Source organism: Symphalangus syndactylus, chromosome 15, assembly GCF_028878055.3.
Source record: "Symphalangus syndactylus isolate Jambi chromosome 15, NHGRI_mSymSyn1-v2.1_pri, whole genome shotgun sequence".
NCBI lineage: Eukaryota > Metazoa > Chordata > Mammalia > Primates > Hylobatidae > Symphalangus > Symphalangus syndactylus.
The window spans coordinates 86,147,010-86,170,419 of record NC_072437.2 but is presented as its reverse complement, the minus strand read 5'-3'; the positions used below and the strand labels follow the sequence as shown (position 1 = coordinate 86,170,419).

At 36.6% G+C, this 23,410-nt stretch overlaps 2 protein-coding genes across 9 annotated transcripts in view; one reads left to right on the top strand and one right to left on the bottom strand.

The window, feature by feature from the left end:
* Positions 1 to 23,410, bottom strand: part of RB1 (RB transcriptional corepressor 1) — a 183,806-nt gene that overhangs the window by 35,135 nt on the left and 125,261 nt on the right. The window lies entirely within an intron of this gene.
* Positions 1 to 23,410, top strand: part of LPAR6 (lysophosphatidic acid receptor 6) — a 58,196-nt gene that overhangs the window by 3,648 nt on the left and 31,138 nt on the right. For 5 of the 6 annotated variants that reach the window (XR_010116040.1, XR_010116041.1, XR_008651413.2 and 2 more), the window contains exon 2: positions 17,464 to 17,604. The gene's annotated coding sequence lies outside the window, so the exon portion shown is untranslated. Of the gene's footprint in view, positions 1 to 17,463; positions 17,605 to 22,987; positions 23,046 to 23,410 lie in introns of those variants that run through there. The other variant, XR_008651415.2, reaches the window with a different exon arrangement.

Sequence of the window (23,410 nt, the reverse complement as noted above, 5' to 3'; positions counted from 1 at the left end):
CATGAAAAGGATGATTAGTATCCTTATAAAAAGGACCCAGAGAGCTGCCTTGTCCCTTCCACCATCTGAGGACATGATAAGAAGGTGCCATCTATGAACCAGGAAACAGGCCTCCACCAGATATCAGATCTGCTGGAAACTTGATCTTGGACTTCCCAGCTTTCAGAACTGTGAGAAATACGTTTCTGTTGTTTATAAGCCACCAAGTCTATGTTATTTTGTTAAAGCAGACTGAACAGACCCAGTGTAATAAGAGTTCAGAAAATCTAATGATTAATTTCAAGCTTAGACTATCAAGGGCCTAGGTCATCCTTAGAATGTCTGTAGGATTCTTTTTTTCTTCCCTACATTTTAATTATAAGCAAACCTTGAATATTACAATATAGGGCATTCGTTTCTTAGCAATACAGATGAGAGTTTAAAAATCATAATTTTAAAATTGTTTTCTCTGATAACTATGTGTTCAATTTGCTTTTTAAGCTCCTTTCATTTTCTATTTATTATGAATAAATTAATTTTTTAAATGAAAAGTTAAGCAAGTATAAGAGATGTCTCTTTTTTACCCTTTAACAAAGAAAACCCTTTATCTATGAGTGCAACTACAATTTTAAATTTAACTAAGTTCTTCTTGGTTAAAACAAAATCATATAATTAATATTGACTCTACCCCTTGATCATAAATTCTTTGACACAGTAGAAGAAAGGCAAGGCAAGGCAGATCACCTTACCCTAATCTTTACATATATGAAGCCAAATACTAAATTTCAACCAAAAAATTAAACTTTGGATCATGTGCCCATCAGGCTATGCATGTAAATAACAAACATTAACGTTAAAAAATATGCATTAGCTATTTGTACATACGTAAATGAAAATTAACAGGGCCCAACATAGACAATATCATACATAAAAGAAAGATGTCTTCATCAACTCTAGCCTCCCTCGTCTTTGCCTCACCAAACATAGCAAAAGTTATCTCCCAAATTTCAACCACTTCTATCTCAGGAAAAATAATTAATATTTTCTAGAACATCTGACTTTAGTTTTCAGTTCTATTTTATACTGTAAACGCCTATTTTCTGATATGGCTTGTAATTTATTTGGGAGGCAGCATATATCAGAGTCCCCAAGGAAGCTTTATTAAACATGCATGCCAGGTTTCCCTTTTGCTCTCAGGATTTTGATAAACCCAAAAAGAGAGAATATCTACATGTTAGAAAAGCTCCTAAGCAGATTCTAATGTAATCTTACTATTCTATCTCTTTCCTACCCTATTCCTGATACTTCTCTCATATACATACAAATATATTTAGACCTATGTATATATGTATGCATGTATCTATCTAATCTCCTCCACCACCTCCTTAAGAAGTACAAACTACATTTCTGCGTTTTTCTAATTCTGATATAAATTTCTGAAAAGTGACTCAATATTCTTTCTTAAATAGCAATATTGTGATAACAATTCAATTTCTTGTCTTCTTAGGTTCAAAAAGGCCTTCTTTCAACTCTTCCCCAAAGCCTATTTTCTGGATACTAATAACTCAGGCAAATTTGAGGTCTATCAAATGTAAAAAGTACAGACTCTACTGTGAATCTCATCTCTAAATCATAACACATTCAATAGCTGACAGAAGACTTTTGTTTCTCTTTTTCCCAGCATTTGGGCTTAAGTGATGATACAGTAAGAAGGCAGAATATTCTAAACATTTCATTAACTTTAGTTTATGAGAATTAATTTTTAATTTTATCCCAGACTCAGTGGGCAAAAATGTTGTGTGGACTGGTGAGGATACTGCACTGTAAGGAAGATTAACAACCGTAATCTTTCTATCATGCCTGATTTTGATAACTATGATTAATGATTCAAAGTCATTACCTTATACTTCATGATTTTATTTTATTTCTCTCACTACCAAAATTCTGTCTTCATGATTATCTTAATTTAATAATAGTACTAGTTAATATTTATTGAATATCTACTATATGCTAGGTTCTATGCTAAATATTTTACATATATTATCTCATTTAATCTTCAAAATATGTCCATAAAGTAGATATGTGTATTTTATAGAAATTATAAATTTTGCCCCATATTATATGGCTGATGAGTGATGGAGCAGTGATTCAAACCCAAGTCTACCTGTTTCTACAACTTGTGCTGTTAGCTGCTATACTAGTATGGGAGTCACGTTCCCTTGCTTACTGTCTCTTTCACTCTTTCTTTGCCCATTGTCATGCTTTTAACCATGTTTCTAGGTTGCTGTTTACCCCTACAATTAGTTCCACTGGCCACAATTCCATCTATCATTCATTCACTGATCCATTCATCTGGAGATGCTAAGAGAAATGGCACATTCACAGTAGTACCCACTACATAGAGTTGTTGTGAAAATAAAATAACCTATATAAAAAGTTTGGTATGACACATGGCACATGATAAGCAATCAATAATTCTACCCTCAAAGAGTTTAAGAGATAACATTTATTGAATGCCAGACATAGCACTAACCACATTACTTATATTATTTAATTCTCATGACGAACTTTAGAAAGAAGGTAACTATTTTTAAAATGCCATTTTATAAGTGAAGAAAGGTAGACAAGGAGTAAATTGTCCAGTCACATGAATAAGTGGTGGATCCAGGACACAGTTCCAAACTGTTTGATTTCAGAGCCCTTGTTTTGAACTTTTATGCTATAGTTTACAGTCTAATGAAAAAAAAAACAGATAATAAAAAATAGCAATACAAAGTGCTAAGTACCACAATAAAAGAATACATAGGGTGCCATGAAAATCAGAAGAGACAACTAACTCAGATTAGGAGCATTAGAGAAAACTTCTTGGAAGAGATTATGCTTGAGTTGAATCCTAAAGAAAGAACAAATTATTTTAAGTAAAAAGCAGAAGAATAGTGTGCGCAGAAGCAAGAGAAGAAAAAGTAATATGGCCCTAGGGAAACTTCATGTAGCTAATCTACAAGATAAGAAAAATAATACTTACTATAGGGCTGTTTTGACAATTAAATTAGATAATAAATGTAAAGTGCTTAGAAGGGCACCTAGCACACAAGCCTTTGAGACAGAAATTTTTCTTTCCATAATGCTAAAATACAGATTTCACAGCAAGGAAATAGCAAAATATAAACTCACTGAAGGATTTTAGGCAGGTGACTACCAGGGTTCAGATGGGACTTTCAGGGAGTTCTTAAAATAAAATTCCAGTGCCAAGCATATAATGGACACTTGGTAAATATTTCCAGAATATTGACATATGATGCAGCCATATCATGAGTTAAATTAACTACAGCAAAGCACAAACAAGAAAACTGATAATAGGATTTGTTTTCTAATTGACACTAAGTCGTAACTACGGCAGCCAACATCCAAGATCACCCCAATAATCTCTGACACTGGGTATTTACACCCTTGTGTAGACAGTTCCTAAACTGTACCAGGGTTAGTCTGTGGGCCAATGACATAGGGCAGAAGTGATGGCATGTCACTTCTGAGATGAATTTACAAAAAACCTGCAGTTTCCATCTTAGGTTCTCTCCCTCTCTAGGATCTCTTCCACTGGGGTTGAGGCAGGGAGCTGCTATGGAGTAGCCCTAAGAAGAGGCTCACGTGGCAAAAAAAATGAAGCCCCTGGCCATCAGCCAGCAAAGAACTGAGGCCTGCCAACAACCACACGAGTGAACTTGGAGGTAGACTCTCCAATCCCAGTGAAGCCTTAAACTAGCTGCAGCCTTGGTTGACAATTTAAGAATCTCTCATGAGGAAACATGAGTCAAAACCACACAGTTAAGCCACTCCCAGTTTCCTGACTTTCAGAAATTGTGTGAGATAATAAACGTTAGTTGTTCCAACAGATAATTAATATAGCAATTGATTTTTTTAATTATAAAGAAAAGATTTCATGGAATACTTAACTTTTGAAAGTAAAATATGTATATTTCTTTCTAAAGCATTGTTTCTATCCAGGACTTGGGCAGTAGTTTTCTCTTGTACTCGTCTCATGTTATTACTTATCTACTCAAATTAACTGTCAGCCTAATTGCTCTCTGTACAACACTTCACTCTGTTTTGCTACTTAGCCTTGTGAAGGAAACCAGGCTCTCACTGTCAGCAAGATTAGTATAAATTTCACTGGGTAAATAATATTGATAGAAAAAGTAGAAGCTATAAGTCTGTTCTACATGACTTTTCATAACTAACATACATTTCTAAAGCAAGCATGAACTTGTCTAGAGAGTAAAGGACTCCAAGGCTATTAAGTCAAGGTGCTCCTAAAAGAGATTCTGATTATCAAAGTAAGTACAAGTCAGTAGTGCTAGTAGAAAAATTAACAATAGAGGAAGTAGAAGGCAGAAATTGCTATTGTTTTCTGGGTATTTTAAGGAATATTATTAGAACTACATTACAGGAAATGTTTTTGTACTACCCTAAGCTAAATTCCAAGACTGTTTTGCCTCACAAGAGGAAACTAGAATAGAAAATAGAAGAATTTTGGCAGACCTTGGCCTTTCTGAAGATCTTTTCCATTTTACCTTGCTGGTCCTTTAATACTAATATTTCTGCAGATCTGCTTGCCAATACATATGCTGGCTGAGCCACTATCAAGATTTTTTATTTTTATTTTTATTCATTTATTTATTTATTTATTTTATTTTATTTTTTTTTTGAGACAGAGACTCGCTCTGTCGCCCAGGCTGGAGTGCAGTGGTGCAATCTCGGCTCACTGCAAGCTCCGCCTCCCGGGTTCACGCCATTCTCCTGCCTCAGCCTCTCTGAGTAGCTGGGACTACAGGTGCCCGCCACCACGCCCGGCTAATTTTTTTTGTAGTAGAGACGGGGTTTCACCGTGGTCTCGATCTCCTGACCTCGTGATCCGCCCGCCTCAGCCTCCCAAAGTGCTGGGATTACAAGCGTGAGCCACCGCGCCCGGCCTTTTTATTTTTTTTAAGAGAGAGTCTTGCTCTTGTTGCCTAGGCTGGAGTGCAGCGGTGTAATCTCGGCTCACTGCAACCCCGTCTCCCGGGTTCAAGCGATTCTCCCGCCTCAGCCTCCCAAGTAGCTGGGATTACAGGCATGTGCCACCACACTCAGCCAATTTTTGTATTTTTAGTAGAGATGAGGTTTCACCATATTGGCCAGGCTGGTCTCGAACTTCTGACCGCAGGTGATCCGCCTGCCTAGGCCTCCCAAAGTGCTGGGATTACAAGCATGAGCCACAGCACTTGGCCTCATGATTTTAACTATATCTGTATTATTCCTAAGTCTACATTTCTGACTAAAACTATGCTTTCAAGTTCTAGATCCATATTTCCAACTGGAAACCAAAGATATCCACATGAATATGTGGCAAACATCTCAAATATAATAGGTTCAAACATTAACATGAACTAATTTCCTTAATCACCAACCACTTATGAGATGGTCTTTCAATACCTACTTTGGTTAATTGTGTTATCAACCACCTAATCACCCATAGCACAAATCTTAAAATTATCCTCAGTCCAGGACCTAATCTTTTCATTCATCCTTTTAACATATTCGTGTCTTTATATTTACAATAGATTTCTTTTGGATAGCATAGAGTTGGGTTTTGTTTTTCATCCACTCTGATAATCTCTGCCTTTTAATTGGGCTGCTTAGAGCACTGACATTTAATGCAATTATTAATATAATTAGTTTAAATTCTACATCTATTTGTCTCATCTTTTCTTTGTTCCCTTTTTGACAAAGATACAAAAGCAAATCAATAGAAAAAGGATAGACTTTAAAACAAATGGTACTGAAACAACTGAACATCCATGGTGCCCAACTCAGCACCCCCTAAAAAGAACCTCAACCCAAATCTCAAACTTTGTACAAAAATAAACTTAAAATGGATCATGGACTTAAAATGTGAAACTATAATTTTTTAAGTGTAAGGGAAAATCTTCAGGATCTGGAGTTCTTAGATTTGACACCAAAACACAATCCATAAAAGGAAAAAGTAATAAACTGGACTTTATGAAAATTAAAAACTTTTGGATGAGAAAGATGATGTGAAGAAGATGAAGAAAGAAGCTACAGGCCAAGAGAAAATATTTGCTAACCATGTATCTAACAAAAAAGACTAGTATTGAGAACATATAAAGAACCCTCAAAACTCAATGGTAAAAAACAAACAATCCAATCAGAAAATGAGCAAAGACATGAGGAGAAATTTTACCAGAGAGGAAATACAGGTCACAAATAAACAGGGAAAGGTTAATCAATATCATCAGCTATCATCCTGACGGGAAATGCAAATTATAACTTCACCGAGATATCCTTACACTATCAGAATGACTAAAATAAAAAATAAAGACACCACCAAATGATGGAAAGAATGCAGAGAAACTGGATCACTCACTCATATATTGCTGGCAGAAATTTAAAATGATTCAACCATTCTGGAAAATACTTTTGCAGTCTTTTATCAAAGAAAATGCACAATAACCATACAACTCTTCAATTTTACTCATTAGGCATTTATCCGAGAGAAAAGAAAACCCATGTTAATACAAAACATAAATGTTCATAGCAGCTTTATTTGTGATAGCCAAAAACTGGAACCTGCCCCCATATTCTTCAACATGTGTCTGGCCAAAGAAACTAGTACATTCATACTACAAAATACTAGTCAGCAATAAAAAGGTATGAACTATTGATACATGCAATATCGTGAATGGATCTCCAGAAAATTATACTGAGTGAGAAAAAAACTAATACTGTTTGATTCCACTTATGTAACATTTTTGAAATGATAAAATTTGAGAACTGAAGGGCAGATTAGTAGTGGCCAGGTGTTAGGGACAGGGGTAGAGACGCTGGAGGGATGTGGGTGCAATTGCTTGTGGTGGTGGATACATGGACCTACACATTTTCACCAGGTCAAGCTGCCTGGTGGAATGGTGTATAGTGGAAACCCCTGAATAGTGTCCCTCTACAGGCCTGGTGTTCCTGGGCTGAGAAAAAGAGTCTCGGCTGTAGGGTCAAAGAGACTTCCTGGGCCAGGGTGTTTTTTGTGGCTGGGTCCCTTCTGCTGGTTTCACTTGCTTGCCAGGAGCTTCCTAATGGGGAAGGGAATCTTTGGAGTCTTAGGCTTGTTGCATAAAAGCACCTGAAGCAAAATGACTAATGCTATTTCCACATATTGCTGACAGAGCAATATTGAAATAATCTATCTGTTAAAATTTTTTTCTCCCTTTTTATTATCAAGATTGAATCCAAAAACAGATTCACTGAAGAATAATTTTATTTATTTACTTATTTATTTATTTATTTATTAAATGGAGAGAGATTCTCATTATGTTGTCCAGGCCATTCTCAAACTACTGGCCTCAACTGATCCTTCTGCCTCAGCCTCCCAAAGTGTAAGGATTACAGGCATGAGCCACCAGGCCTGGCTCATTAAAGAAGAATTTTAAAACTTCAATGTTTCAATTTATAATATAATAAAATACAAAGCTATTGTGATTGAAGAAATTATTTAATTCTCAACATTTTAAGAACGTATATTCTTGTAACCTTTAAATAAATATTGAGGCCAGGCACAGTGGCTCATGCCTATAATCCCAGCACTTTGGGAGGCCGAGGCAGGAGAATAACTTGAGTCCAGGAGTTCAAGACCAGCCTGGGCAACACAGCAAGACCCTATCTGAAAAAAAGTATATATGTATATATATATATATAAATAAATAATATTGAGGTAATAAAGACAAAAGTTGTAAGATATGCTTCTTCTCAACAAGAAACCAATTCAAAGATGATGAATGGAATAAATCCGAATAAGCCAAAGTCCTTGTTTATCTAGTTTAACTGAAAGTTTTCCAAAAGATATCATTATTTTGTAATACAATGCCTACCTACTAAAGGTAAAAAAAAAAATGCATTTTTGTTAACAGTAAAACAAATAAAGCAGTGGAACAGTTTTATCAAGTATCAGTTATGCTTTTGTCATAGTATTTGGTGTAAGTTATAAAAAATGGTTTAATTTAAATACAGTATATCCTATGTGGCATACTTATTTAAGACTTATTTAGTGGCAGAAATTCTCTGAACAAAAATGTTTTCCAGATTCATCTCCAGCAGGTACTCTGAGGAAGTCCCTGAAAAAGCTCTTTTAAGTTACAAAGCAAGGTAACAGAATCCCAATTCTCTTCTTCAAATAGCATACATCTTAAATAAGAATTTTAATGCTTCTAATCAAAGATAATTTTAAAATTTAGAGTTAGTGGTATATTTAAATAATTTTAAATGTTTTAAAACATCAAAGTACATTTTCCTATGTTCTATATTTACCCAGGTATACTGGAATAAATAGAAAAGCACGTATGTATCTTTTTGAAAAAAAAATTAACGTCTAAAAGAATCTATTTCTAATAAGTCACGTTTTAGATATTTCATAATACTGAGGTTTAGTAGTTTACATGTATGTTCATATCAGAAATTAATTTATTTCTCATATTGTTTAAAATGTACAGTGGTTAAAATCACTTTGAGAAACTTATGGTATGACAGAGTTTATAAGACATAGTAGAAAGAGTTCTTACCTAAGAGCACATAAAAAGAAAGAGCAGTATTCCATTCCAAATCTTAAAGATATTATTCTCTGATTTCAACAATATAAGCATAATAGCAAAGATTGAAATTAAATCTGGAAAATCATAAACAGCTGATTTATTAGAGTTGTAGGGTTATGCTATCTTTTTTCCTTTTAATTTTATTCTGTCTCTTATAATTGCTTTTTAAGAGCCTTAATAGTAATATCTCTCCTATATTATAAATTAAAATTTTATTCCAAGGAAATAAAATTTTATATTCCTGTATGCTCACTCAAGCATAGTTAGGACAAATAATTAACAGAAGTCAAGGAAGACAGTTGACATAGGCTGTCAGATGTCCCTGCTATCAGGGAAATTAAATTCAGGAGAAGAAAGTTCAGTCTCTTGAGGTAAACAGGATGCTAACCAAAGCATCAAAGAGTGAAAGACATGAACCTAATCACTGAATGGGGAGAAGAGACAAGTCAGGGTGGAATGTGACTGAAATGGAACTGTTGACCTGGGGCTCTTTAATGAGAGACAGCTACTATCTTAGAAGTATTTAGTTTCAGAACACTGGCAAGTAGCCCAAAAACAAAACAAAACAAAACATGCATTCCTATTTTATGAGGTGCCATGAAAAATAAGAATCAGAAGCGGAAATGTAGAATCTTACCAAGTTGAAATATTGTTTAGAAATTTCTAATTGCCCCAAAGATCTTAGGGACATGAACATGGCGAGTGAATTTCTGGGAGGTGAGCTGAAAATACAGATTGGAGAAGGCCTTTTAAAGATGTTGAACAGTTAAAGGTTAATTCCCTGAGACAGCCACATGATTCATTCCTTCACTTCTTTCAAGTCTCTGTTCAAATGTCCCCTTATTAGCAAGGCCTTCTTTGACCTCCCTATATAGAACAGTAAAAGCCCACCCCCTTTTTCCTCCTAAATTATTTTTCTTCAGAGAACTTATCACCATATGACCAGTTGTATAATTGTTTATTTACTGATTGTCTTCTCCAAATAAAATATAAGCTCAGGGATTTTGTTTTATTCATTGTTATATTCCCAGCACCTAGAAAAGCACCTGGTACACAGTTACACTCAATAAATATTTTGCTACTGGATAAAAAATTAAGTATCAGTTGACCCAGAGATGAAGACAACATAGGCAGGAAAAAATTTTAATATGCCTGTCTTAATTTCCTATTTATATGGCCAGGGCAAAAATCCAGCAATCTTTTTCAGTTAGGTTGAAATAGTCCACTTCTGTTTAACTAAAACAACAACAAATGGCTGGGCTTTAACAGGGGGCCTTTTGTAGAAGCAGTCCTTTGGTCTTTTGTTTCTAACCTTTGTGGAGTAGTGCTCGTATCTTCTAGTATAGACAGGAAACCCTCAAATTTTCCAAACATGTGAAAACAGTTGATTAAAGCAAGCACACTAGAAAACCAATAAAAAGAAGTAACCACAGAAATTTCGTTCTGGGAATAGATGACTAGTGGCTTAGAATCATACCAATAATTCTTCTTTACCTTTGAGTATCAGTATTTGTTAAAGAGCTAGTCTCTTTCTTTGAATTCCAGTTGGGTTAAGAGCGAAACATTTATCTGCATAAATGCCTAAAGTCAAAATATGTTTTTGGTTTTAAGCATACTTGCTTTAATGTTCATAGCACTAGTCCTTAAAAATCAATCATCTATAATAAAAAGAAAAGAAAGAAGTCTAATCAAATATATAGTCATTTTTATTTTGAAGGCCAAAACTTAAAAAAAAATACAAATATTAAATTTGGGTACCTAAAATTGAGAACCACTTTTAAGTTAAGGACAAAATGATATGCTTGTTTAGATGCATTTCCCACCTTTTTGAATGGGTTGTTATTTTTTGTTAGTTTGTTCTAACAGACTTGTTTCCATAAAGAAATTTGTCATTTAACTATTCTGTAAATGTTATAACTCATATGATTCATATGATGGACTGATGTTTTCTTTCCACTTTATGTTGTTCTTGCAACAAAATTATTTAGTCAAACCTATCTTTTTATAAACATTAGATTTTATATAATACTTAGAAAGCCTCTACTGCTATTTTTAAATATTTTATTTTATTTTAATTGTTAGAGTTGGGCTGTCACCCAGGCTGAAGTAAAGTGGCACGGCTTACTGCAGCCCCAAACTCCTGGCCTCCAGAAATCAATCCTTCTGCTTCAGCCTCTTTGCTGGGATTACAGGTGTGAGCCACAGCGGGCCTCTACTGTTTTTTGTTTTTTTTGTTTTTGAGATGGAGTCTTGCTCTGTCACCCAGGCTAGAATGCAATGGCACAATCTCGGCTCACTGCAACCTCCACCCCCTGGGTTCAAGCCATTCTCCTGCCTCAGCCTCCTGAGTAGCTGGGACTACAGGCACGTGCCACCATGCCCAGCTAATTTTTGTATTTTTAGTAGAGACGGGGTTTCACCATGTTGGCTAGGCTGATGTCAAACTCCTGACCTCAGATGACCCATCTGTCTCACCTCCCAAAGTGCTGGGATTATAGGCATGAGCCACAGTGCCTGGCCTCTACTGTTATTTTTCTAACGTGCTCATTTTTTTCCAGAACTTATATGGAGTCATTTTTTAAATAGAGTCATTTTTTATTGAGATTATTGATCTAGCTAGAATTTATTTTGGTATAAAGAATAAATCAAAGTCTACCTCTATTTTTCAAATTGCTATCCTGATAACTCATGAGCATTTACTGAATTATCCTGAATTTTCTCCACTGATTTGAAGTGGATAAATTATCATACATTAACTTCCCCTGGGTATGGGATTATTTCTGGACTCCTTATAACTAAAGAAATGCAAACTAAACTAGATACTACTTTGACCTGTTAAAACTCTAATAATAATCTGGTTTGGGTGAAGGTGTGGAGAATGCAAATTAGGAAGGGATTTTTTGCTTAGAAATGAAACTGCTAGGCGATATAACCCACAGTATCTACAGGTGAACAAACTTGTAAAAACATGCACTGAAAACATACGAGATTTTTACTGGAATGGCATTAAATGTACAGATTTGTCCCAGGAAAACTGCCTGGCACATGTTCAAGTGTTCTCTTACGGCCTTTATTAAAGTTTTGTAGTCTTTTGCTTTGTTTTCATCTACATCCTGCACTTTGCCTATTAAACTTATTCCTAAAGTATCTTATACTATTTGTTATTGCTCTAAATGGAATATTTTTCATTACATTTTCCAGTTGATTATTGCTGGTACATAAATTGTCTTATTTGAGAGACTGGCACCAGTTAATTTAAAAAGCTAAGCAGGAAATCATTTAAAAATAATATATATAATTCCATATAACATTTTACTTTAATTTTAAAAACACAAAAAGTATATTCATTTGAAAATCTCTTTACATAAGGTCGTTTTTTGTTTTTTTTAGTTCTAAGTTGTTTTTCTTCTATAAACCACACCAATAATGTGGGTTTATGATTTTCACTATGTGCAGGGTGAGGACATAAAAATGCAAAGGAGTCTGAGGCCTAGAGACACAATCCTTCTACATTCCGACCTGGGCGGGTTCGCCCCTCCTTAGGCAACCTGGCGGTCCCCTGCTCCCTGGAGGTCACCATATTGATGCAGAACTTAGTGTGGACACCTGATCAGCATAGCGCACAGCCCAGAACTCCTGGGCTCCAGCGATTTTCCCACCTCAGCCTACAGAGTAGCTGGGACTACAGGCACGTGTCACTGCACCTAGCGATCCTTTCTAGTTTCTTACATTGCCCCCTCGTATCTTTTCTACATCTAACTCTACAATGTTTTCTGCAACTTGCCTCTGAGTCATTTCAAAGCACCGAACTTGGTTTGATTTAAACAACCCTTTTTTGCACTTCCATTTTATAACATTACAATAATATGAAAAACCAGCAAATATAAATCTGGGAGTAAACAATGCTTAAACTTTTAATACACACACAATTTCACTACTGGGAGCAAAAGAATTCAGGTATATCAGAGAATAGCTTTATAGCCACAAGCATTCAGCTTCCAGGAGCATCCTGAGAGACCAATCCTTTTCAACTTCTACCCCTCAGTAATAGGTAAAAGATACAAGTCAATAAGTGTTTACTTTAACTGAAGAGTACTTGGATTTCTGATAATAATCTATGCTGGAAGGTGTTAAATTTACTATTCACAGAAAACCCTAGTTCTAATTATTTGAAAGCAGCAGAGATATTTCCTGCTTTTGTATAAAACTTGGCACACTACTACGTACAAATGCAAACTTTTTAAATAAATAAAGATGAAGCTAAAAATGAAGGATGGTCATCATACGATTTTAATCTACAGAAGGATGAAAATGTCTAAAATCTCTTAATCTTAAATTTCTATCATAATGTTAGAATTTAGTGTTTTAAAAAGTCTATATAGCTTACTCATTTAAAGACAAAGTTCTTTGCTTAATATTTACCTAAGCTATGGACCAAGTTTCCTATTTTATGTCTGATAGGGTTTGAATGTTTGTCCCTTCCAAATCTCATGTTGAAATGGGATCCCCAATGCTGGAGGTGAGGTTTGGTAGAAGATGACTACATCATGGGGGTGGATCCCTCATGAATGGTTTAGCACCACCCCCTTGGTGATAACTGAGCTCTCGCTCAGTTAGTTCACAAGAGATCTGCTTGTTTAAAAAGGGTGTGGGACCTCCTCCTTCCTCTTGCTCCTATTGTCACCATGTGACATGCCTGTTCCCCCTCCGACTTCTGCCATTAATATAAGCTTCCTCAGGACTCACCAGAAGCTGAAGAGATGCTGGTGCCATGCTTCCTGTACAGCCTGAAGAACCGTGAGCCAACTAAACCCTACTCTTTTCTTTATAAATTACCCAGTCTCAGGTATTTCTTTACAGCAATGCAAGAACGAACTAGCACAACATCAGTAAGGAAAAAAGGGTGAAAGCTACCTGTTACAATGAGAACATTTGACTAGAAGTCAAGAAACTAGGATTCGAGTTCCTGCTCCAGCAATAATCAGCTATGGTTTTAGTTTCCTAAGTTGTACTTGAGTGACTGGAAGGAGAGTTAAACTATATACCAAAGAAGACGAATGGCTAGTTGTAACAGGGGTAAGGTGGACTTTTATTCTGAATTTCTAGGATCTAGTGCTAGCTCCAACATTAGAGGATATTAAGACTAATGCAATATGCAACGTGTTAACCACTAAGCAAACTAACTTAGAAATATATCTGGTCTTTTATAAGCAAAGCCTATGTCTATTTGATTTAAATTGGCTCTATATTAGCAGTGCTAAAAAAGGCATACCAGATGCATCACATGATCACTTCTTTATCTGACAGAGCACATGCATTCTATCTGGTCAAGAAAACAAAACAAATCTCATTGTTCCATGTTTTCCCACAACATAACCTTTATTTCTATAAAGTTAAGATATTATAGGTGATGTCATCTATAATAGTATCTTTTTAGAGTTGTACATTTAAAATATGTTTTCATTTCATTTTATTCTGAAAACTCTTCATAAGGTCAAAAGGACACGTCATATCCATCTTAAAGTTCAGGGCAGAGTTTGCCCAAGGTAAGGTCAAAATTTAGAAATCAAGGATTCTGGATATCTAGGTCACAGTGCTTTCTATTATCCCTTTATGCATGCACTCACTGACTTGTATTCTTTCATTAGACAAACGTATAAGGAACTGGGTTGGGTACTTCTTGTGAGGACCCAGTTTTTAGTTTTGACTTCATCATTCTCCACCAATAATCACTTTGTAATCCTAAGCAAGTCACAACCTCTCTGAATTTTAGTTTCTTGGTCTGTAAAATTGAGACAATAATATATGTTCTTTCTGTCATTCAAAATTAGTGTGGAGACTAAATTAGATAGAAAGCTAAGAGCTGAAAAGAATTCTATAGGTCTAATTTAATACTCTCCTTTTAGAAATATACAAGAGAGAAGCTAAATTATTTGCTCAAGGTCATGTCATTTTTTTTCCTTTAAGAGTTGAGGTCTCTCTATATTGCCCAGGCTAGACTGGAATTTCTGGGCTCAAGAGATCCTCCCACCTCTGCCTCCTGAGTAGGTGGGGCTCAGGAGACACACATTAATTTTTAGTAACTGGGATTAGAATCCAGGTCACTTAACACCTAGTGAAATTAGTCCTTTCATTACACTTTGCAGCTTCTAGAGTAGGTGAAAAAATTTTGAAAGCTACAACCCATCTAGCCTTTCCCAACTAAGGTTTTATGACCAAATTCAGCCTTTATGCCACAAGGCATATATTGTATGTGAAGAATTAACATCTTCCAGGAATTCAGAGTAGGACTAGGTTACATAGCATCCTTGAGAGAATGGAGAGAATAGTCACTCAAATAGTTTTCTGTGTTTTTGGATGAGAAAGGCAGCATGACTATATTAATGGGACATTATTACCAGGAATGGCTCTAGCCTTCAAGACCTGAAATTTAAAATTTGTATTCAACTGTAAAGGCTAGCCTTCATTACACATCATCTCCTCAAGAAGCTCTTTACTAAATTCGTAGACTCTCATGTCTATGTGTTACTAATAGCTGTTGTTATATCTTGTATTGCAATTATTTCTTTGTTTTGTATTCTTTTTTTTTTTTGAGACAGTCTTGCTCTGTCACCCAAGCTGGAGTGCAGTGGCATGACCTCCGTCACTGCAACCTCTGCTTCCTGGGTTCAAGCGATTCTCCCGCCTTAGCCTTCTGAGTAGCTGGGATTACAGGTGTGAGCCACCACACCTGGACAACTTTTTTGTATTTTTAGTAGAGACAGAGTTTCACCATGTTGGCCAGGCTGGTTTCGAAATACTGACCTCAAGAGGTCTGCCCGCCTTGGCCTCCCAAAGTGCTAGGATTACATGCATGAGACACCACACATGGCCTTGTTTTTCATTCTTAATTGAATTGCACGAATATGTCTTAAAAGGCAAACTAAGTACTGTGGAATTACAGAAAAGGAATTGATGAGATTAAGAAGACTCCATAGAAAAGACGTGATATGATTCTAAGAGTTGGAGATGAAGAAGCAACAAAAGAGTTCGGAAAAAAAGATAAGGAAGAAGGGACAATTCAAGTGTATGCACAGATAAATATGCTTATTCAAGTTTTAAATCTTACCACAATAACATTTTCACTCCTCTTGATTTACTTTCCCTACTTGTCTGAACCTGCTTCAACCATCATTCCCATCAACTTTTACTTTGCTCTAATCATCATTCATCACCCTTTAAATCCTTCCTCTTCTACTCCCATCCAACTGTATAAAAGTTGGTTCAACTCTTTGAACTTGGGTAGATGACTCACATTCTGGTAAAAAGTAACATAAAGTATTAAGTGTTTACAATAATGAAAGGAAGTTAAATCACTTCCAAATGATACCAATAGACTTATGGTAATACTAGTCTAGAATTTAAAATTTGTTCTCCTTAGGCTAAAAGATCTTTTTATAGAATATAAATATATTCTGTCAACATAAATTACAAATGTTCATTTCCCAAATTGAAAAAGGTTTATTTGTTTCTACACCTAAATAGAAAATTTTATCATAATGAGCATCAAAAGAATCCCAGATGAGAAAACTGCTTTTTTCATAAGTGTAAATTAGAGATGGAAGTCACATTTCACCATGGCAAACATTTGCTGCATGCAAAATGACTAAAGTAAGTTTAGAATAATTCTTTTTAAATTTTAAAATATCAATGTTCCATACTTTTTTCTTTCTTTCTTCTTTTAAGAGACAGTGTCTCATTATGTTGCCCAAGCTGGAGTGCTGTGGCTATTCATAGGTGTCATCATAGAGCAATGAAGCCCCAAACTCCTGTGGCCTTAAGTGATCCTCTTGTTTCAGCCTCTAGAGTAGCTTCGACTACAAGCGTGTACCACTATGCCTGGCTCACACTTTCTTTTGAACTTAAATGAATTTATTTCTGTTTTAAGTCTCACATACTCTCTCATCTGATTTTTTTTTTTTTTTTGCATATTCCCTGTTCTCAATGTTATGTACAATTTCAATTATGGCCTTCAAAACTTTTAATGAGAGAATTCTTTAAAGTTTTAATCGATTCCTCTGATCAATTTTATAGTAAAAGAACACGGTGCCTTACTGTGGAAAAAAATAGGTCTTTTAAAGAAGAATGCTATTGAAACATAAAGGGAAGCCTTTTACAAAATATTTAATCTTATACATGTTTCTTGTGCAACCTGGTTTCAAAAATCAGAAATCCTTAAACATAAAGAATGTAAGGTGACTCCTTGATGTATCATACCTAAGAGTGAAAAAACCCAACCTGCGGAGGTTGCAGTGAGCCGAGATCGTGCCACTGCACTCCAGCCTGGACGACACAGCAAGACTCCATCTCAAAAAAAACAAAAACAAAAACAAAAACCCAACCCAGCAGCTTCAGCAGTGAAAGTATTCAAAGAATCAGAATCAGATGTCACTAAATTTTAAAAACCGACGCATTACATAATGAAATTCACTATATTTCATTCTTTTTATTTATTTACTTATTTATTTGAGAACAAGCCTCTCTCTGTCACTCAGGCTGGAGTAAAATGGTACAATCATAGCTCAGTGCAGCCTCAGTCTCCCGGGCTCAAGTGATCCACTCACCTCAGCCACCCTAGTAACCAGGACTACAGGTGCACACCACCACACTTGGCTAATTTTTTGAAACAGGGTGTCACTATGTTGCCTAGGCTGGTCTTGAAATCCTGGTCTCAAGTGATCCTCTCATCTCAGCCTCCCAAAGCTTTGGGATTATAGGTGTGAACCATAAATCCTGGCCAAGATTCACTATATTTTGAATTGGTTGTATACGTAGGCTATATTCTTTCCTTTTTGTTTTTTTTTTTTAGACAAGGTCTTGATCTGTCACCAGGCTGAAGTGCAGTGGTACAATCAAGGCTCACTGCAGTCTCAACCTCCTAGGCTCAAACAATCCTCCCACTTCAGCCTCCCAACCAGCTGGGACCACAGGTTCACGTCACCACACCCAGGTAATTTTTAAATTTTTTATGGAGACAGGGTTTCCCTATGTTGCCAAAGCTGATACACTATATTTCAAATCAGTCTACAAGGTCATTTGCAACAGTCCTAAAAAAAGGCTTGTCTTCACCATTTTTTTAAAGTATTATACTTTAAGTATTGGGATACATGTACAGAACGTGCAGGTTTGTTACATAGGTATACACGTGCCATGGTGGTTTGCTGCACCCATCAACTTGTCATCTACGTTAAGTATTTCTCCTAATGCTATCCCTCCTCTAACCCCTCACCCCGACAGGCCCCGATGTGTGATGTTCCCTTCCCTGTGTCCACGTGTTCTCATTGTTTAGTTCCCACTTACTGAGTGAGAACATGTGGCGTTTGGTTTTCTGTTCCTGTGTTAGTTTGCTGAAAATGATGGTTTCCAGCTTCATCCATGTCCCTGCAAAGGACACAAACTCATCCTTGTTCATGGCTGCATAGTATTCCATGGTATATATGTGCCACATTTTCTTTATCCTATCATTGATGGGCATTTGGGTGGGTTCCAAGTCTTTGCTATTGTGAATAGTGCTGCAATAAGCATATGTGTGCATGTGTCTTTATAGTAGAATGATTTATAATCCTTTGGGTATATACCCAGTAATGGGATTGCTGGGTCAAATGGTATTTCTGGTTCTAGATCCTTGAGGAATCACCACACTGTCTTCCACAATGGTTGAACTAATTTACACTGCCACCAACAGTGTAAAAACATTCCTAATTCTCCACATCCTCTCCAGCATCTGTTGTTTCCTGACTTTTTAATGATTGCCATTCTAACTGCTGTGAGATGGTATCTCATTGTGGTTTTGATTTGCATTGTGGTTTTGATCATCACTGATGATGAGCTTTTGTTCATATGCTTGTTGGCCACATAAATGTCTTCTTTTGAGAAGTGTTGGTTCATATCCTTCACCCACTTTTTGATGGAGTTGTTTGCTTTTTTTCCTGTAAATTTGTTTAAGTTCCTTGTAGATTCTGGACTTTAGCCCTTTGTCAGATGGATAGATCGCAAAAATTTTCTCCCATTCTGTAGGTTGCCTGTTCACTCTGATGATAGTTTCTTTTGCTGTGCAGAAGCTCTTTAGTTTAATTAGATCCCATTTGTCAATTTTGGCTTTTGTTGCCATTGCTTTTGGTGTTTTAGTCATGAAGTCTTTGCCCATGCCTATGTCCTGAATGGTATTGCCTAGGTTTTCTTCTAGGATTTTTATGGCTTTAGGTCTTACATTTAACTCTTTAATCCATCTTGAGTTAATTTTTGTATAAGGTGTAAGAAAGGGGTCCAGTTTCAGTTTTCTGCACATGGCTAGCCAGTTTTCCCAACACCATTTATTAAATAGGGAATCCTTTGCCCAGTGCTTGTTTTTGTCAGGTTTGCCAAAGATGAGATGGTTGTAGATGTGTGGCATTATTTCTGAGGTCTCTCTTCTGTTCCATTGGTCAATATATCTGTTTTGGTATCAATACCATGCTGTTTTGGTTACTGTAGCCTTGTAGTATAGTTTGAAGTCAGGTAGCATGATGCCTCCAGCTTTGTTCTTTTTGCTTAGGATTGTCTTGGCTATATGGGCTTTTTTTGGTTCCATATGAAATTTAAACTAGCTTTTTCTAATTCTATAAAGAAAGTCAATGGTAGCTTGATAGGGATAGCATTGAATCTATAAATTACTTTGAGCGGTATGGCCATTTTCACAAGATTGATTCTTCCTATCCATGAGCATGGAATGTTCTTCCATTTGTTTGTGTCCTCTTTATTTCCTTGAGCAGTGAAGTTTGTAGTTCTTCTTGAAGATGTCCTTCACATCCCTTGTATGTTGTATGCCTAGGTATTTTATTCTCTTTGTAGCAATTGTGAATGGGAGTTCACTCATGATTTGGCTCTTTGTTTGTCTACTATTATTGTATAGGAATACTTGTGATTTCTGCACATTAATTTTGTATCCTGAGACTTTGCTGAAGTTGCTTATCAGCTTAAGGAGATTTTGGGCTGAGATAATGGGGTTTTCTAAATAGACAATCATTGTCTCTGCAAACAGAGACAATTTAATTTCCTCTCTTCCTATTTGAATATGCTTTATTTCTTCCTCTTTTCTGATTGCCCTGAACAGAACTTCCAATAATATGTTGAATAGGAGTGGTGAGAGAGGGCATCCTTGTCTTGTGCCAGTTTTCAAGGGGAATGCTTCCAGCTTTTGCTGATTCAGTATGATATTGGCTGTGGGTCTGCCATAAATAGCTCTTATTATTTTGAGATATGTTCCATCAATATGAAGTTTATTGAGAGTTTTTAGCATGAAGGGTGTTGAATTTCATTGATGGCCTTTTCTGCGTCTATTAAGATAATCACGTGGTTTTCTTTCATTGGTTCTGTTTATGTGATGGATTACATTTATTTATTTGCGTATGTTGAACCAGCCTTGCATCCCAGGGATGAAGCCAACTTGTCTGTGGTGGATAAGCTTTTTGATGTGCTGCTGGATTCAGTTTGCCAGTATTTTATTGAGGGTTTTCACATTGATATTCATCAAGGATATTGGCAAAAATTTTCTTTTTTTGTTGTGTCTCTGCCAGGTTACGGTATCAGGATGATGCTTGGCTTATAAAATGAATTAAGGAGGATTCTCTTTTTTTCTATTGTTTGGAGTAGTTTCAGAAGGAATGGTACCAGCTCCTCTTTGTACCTCTGGCAGAATTCGGCTGTGAATCCATCTGCTCCTGGGATTTTTTTGGTTGGTAGGCTATTAATTACTGCCTCAATTTCAGAACTTGTTATTGGTCTATTCAGGGATTCAACTTCTTCCTGGTTTACTCTTGGGAGGGTGTATGTGTCCAGGAATTTATCTATTTCTTCTAGATTTTCTAGATTATTTACATAGAGATGTTTATAGTATTCTGATGGTAGTTTGTATTTCTGTGGGATCAGTGGTGATATCCCCTTTAGCATTTTTTTATTGTGTCTATTTGATTCTTCTCTCTTTTCTTCTTTATTAGCCTGGCTAGTGGTCTATCTATTTTGTTAATCTTTTCAAAAAAACCAGCTCCTGGATTCATTGATTTTTTGAAAGGTTTTTCATGTTTCCATCTCCTTCAGTTCTGCTCTGACCTTAGTTATTTCTTATCTTCTGCTAGCTTTTGAATTAGTTTGCTTTTGCTTCTCTAGTTCTTTTAATTGTGATGTTAGGGTGTCAATTTTACATCTTTTCTGCTTTCTCCTGTGGGCATTTAGTGCTATAAACTCCCCTCTAAACATTGCTTTAGCTGTGTCCCAGAGATTTGGGTATGTCGTGTCTTGGTTCTCATTGGTTTCAAATAACTTCTTTGTTTTTGCCTTAATTTCATTATTTTCCCAGTATTCATTCAGGAACAGGTTGTTCAGTTTCCATGCAGTTGTGTGGTTTTGAGTGAGTTTCTTAATCCTGAGTTCTAATTTGATTGCACTGAGGTATCAGAGATTGTGTTATGATTTCCATTGTTTTGCATTTGTTGAGGAGTGTTTTACTTCCAATCATGTGGTTAGTTTTAGAATGTGATGTGGTGCTAAGAAGAATGTCTATTCTGTTGATTTGGGGTGGAGAGTTCTGTAGATGTCTATTTGGTCTGCTTGGTCCAGAGCTGAGTTCAAGTCCTGAATATCCTTGTTAATTTTCTGTCTCATTGATCTGTCAAATATTGACAATGCGGTGTTAAAGTCTCCCACTATAATTGTGTGGGAGTCTAAGTCTCTTTGTAGGTCTCTAAGGACTTGCTTTATGAATCTGGGTGCTCCTATATTGGGTGCATACATACTTAGGGTAGTTAGCTCTTCTTGTTGCATTGATCCCTTTACCATTATGTAATGCCCTTCTTGTCTTTTTTGATCTTCGTTTGTTTAAAGTCTGTTTTATCAGAGACTAGGATTGCAACCCCTGCTTTTATTTATTTATTTATTTATTTTGCTTTCCATTTGCTTGGTAAATCTTCCTCCATTCCTTTATTTTCAGCATGTGTCTTTGCATGTGAGATGAGTCTCCTGAATACAGCACACCAATGGGTCTTGACTCTTTATCCAATTTGCCAGTCTGTGTCTTTTAATTGTGGCACTTAGCCCATTTACTTTTAAGGTTAATATTGTTATATGTGAATCTGATCCTGTCATTATGATGCTAGCCAGTTAGTTTGCCCATTAGCTTCTTCATAGTGTCGATGGTCTTTACAATTTGGTATGTTTTTGCAGTGGCTGGGACCAATTTTTCCTTTCCATATTTAGTGCTTCCTTCAGGAGCTCTTGTAATGCAGGCCTAGTGGTGACAAAATCTCTCAGCATTTGCTTGTCTGTAAAGGATTTTATTTCTCCTTCACTTATGAAGCTTAGCTTGGCTGGATACAAAATTCTGGGTTGAAAAATTCTTTCTTTAAGAAAGTTGAATATTGGCCCCCACTCTTTTCTGGCCTGTAGAGTTTCTGCAGAGAGATCCACTATTAGTGGATGGGCTTCCCTTTGTAGGTAACCCAACCTTTCTTTCTGGCTGCTCTTAATATTTTTTCCTTCATTTCAACCTTGGTGAATCTGACGATTATGTGTCTTGGGGTTGCTCTTCTCGAGGAGTATCTTTGCGGTGTTCTCTGTATTTCCTGAATTTGAATGTTGGCCTGTCTTGCTAGGTTGGGGAAGTTCTCCTGGATAATATCCTGAAGAGTGTTTTCCAACTTGGTTCCATTCTCCCTGTCACTTTCAGGTACATCAATCAAACATAGGTTTGGTCTTTTCACATAGTCCCCTATTTCTTGGAGGCTTTGTTCATTTCTTTTCATTCTTTTTTCTCTAATCTTGTCTTCACACTTTATTTCATTAAGTTGATCTTCAATCTCTGATATCCTTTCTTCCGCTTTGGCTGTTGATACTTGTGTATGCTTCACGAAGTTCTTGTGCTGTGTTTTTCAGCTCCATCAGGTCATTCATGTTCTTCTCTAAACTAGTTATTTTAGGTAGCAATTCCTCTAACCTTTTTTCAAGGTTTTTAGCTTCCTTGCATTGGGTTAGAACATGGTCCTTTGGCTTGGAGGAGTTTGTTATTACCCACCTTCTGAAGCCTACTTCTGTCAATTCATCAAACTCATTCTCTGTCCAGTTTTGTTCCCTTGCTGGCGAGGAGTTGTGATTCTTTGGAAGAGAAAAGGCATTCTGGTTTTTGGAATTGTCAGCCTTTTTGCGCTGGTTTTTCCTCATCTTCATGGATTTATCTACCTTTGGTCTTCAGTGTTGGTGACCTTCAAGTGGGGTTTCTGTGTGGACATCCTTTTTGTTGATATTGATGCTATTCATTTCTGTTTGTTAGTTTTCCTTTTAACAGTCAGGCCCCTCTGCTGCAGGTCTGCTGGAATTTGCTGGAGGTCCACTCCAGACCCTGTTTGCCTGGATATCACCAGCAGAGGTTGCAGAACAACAAAGATTGCTGCCTGTTCCTTCCTCTGGATGCTTTGTCCCAGAGGGGCACCCACCAGATGGCAGCTGGAGCTCTCCTGTATGAGCTGTCTGTCGATTCCTGCTGGGAGGTGTTTCCCAGTCAGGAGGCATGGGGGTCAGAGACCCACTTGAGGAGGCAGTCTGTCCCTTAGCAGAGCTTGAGCACTGTCCTGGGAGATCTGCTGCTCTCTTCAGAGCCAGCAGGCAGGAACGTTTAAGTCTGCTGAAGCTGCACCAATAGCCACCCCATAGCACCCTTCCCCCAGGTGCTCTGTCCCAGGGAGATGGCGGTTTTATCTATAAGGCCCTGACTGGGGCTGCTGCCTTTT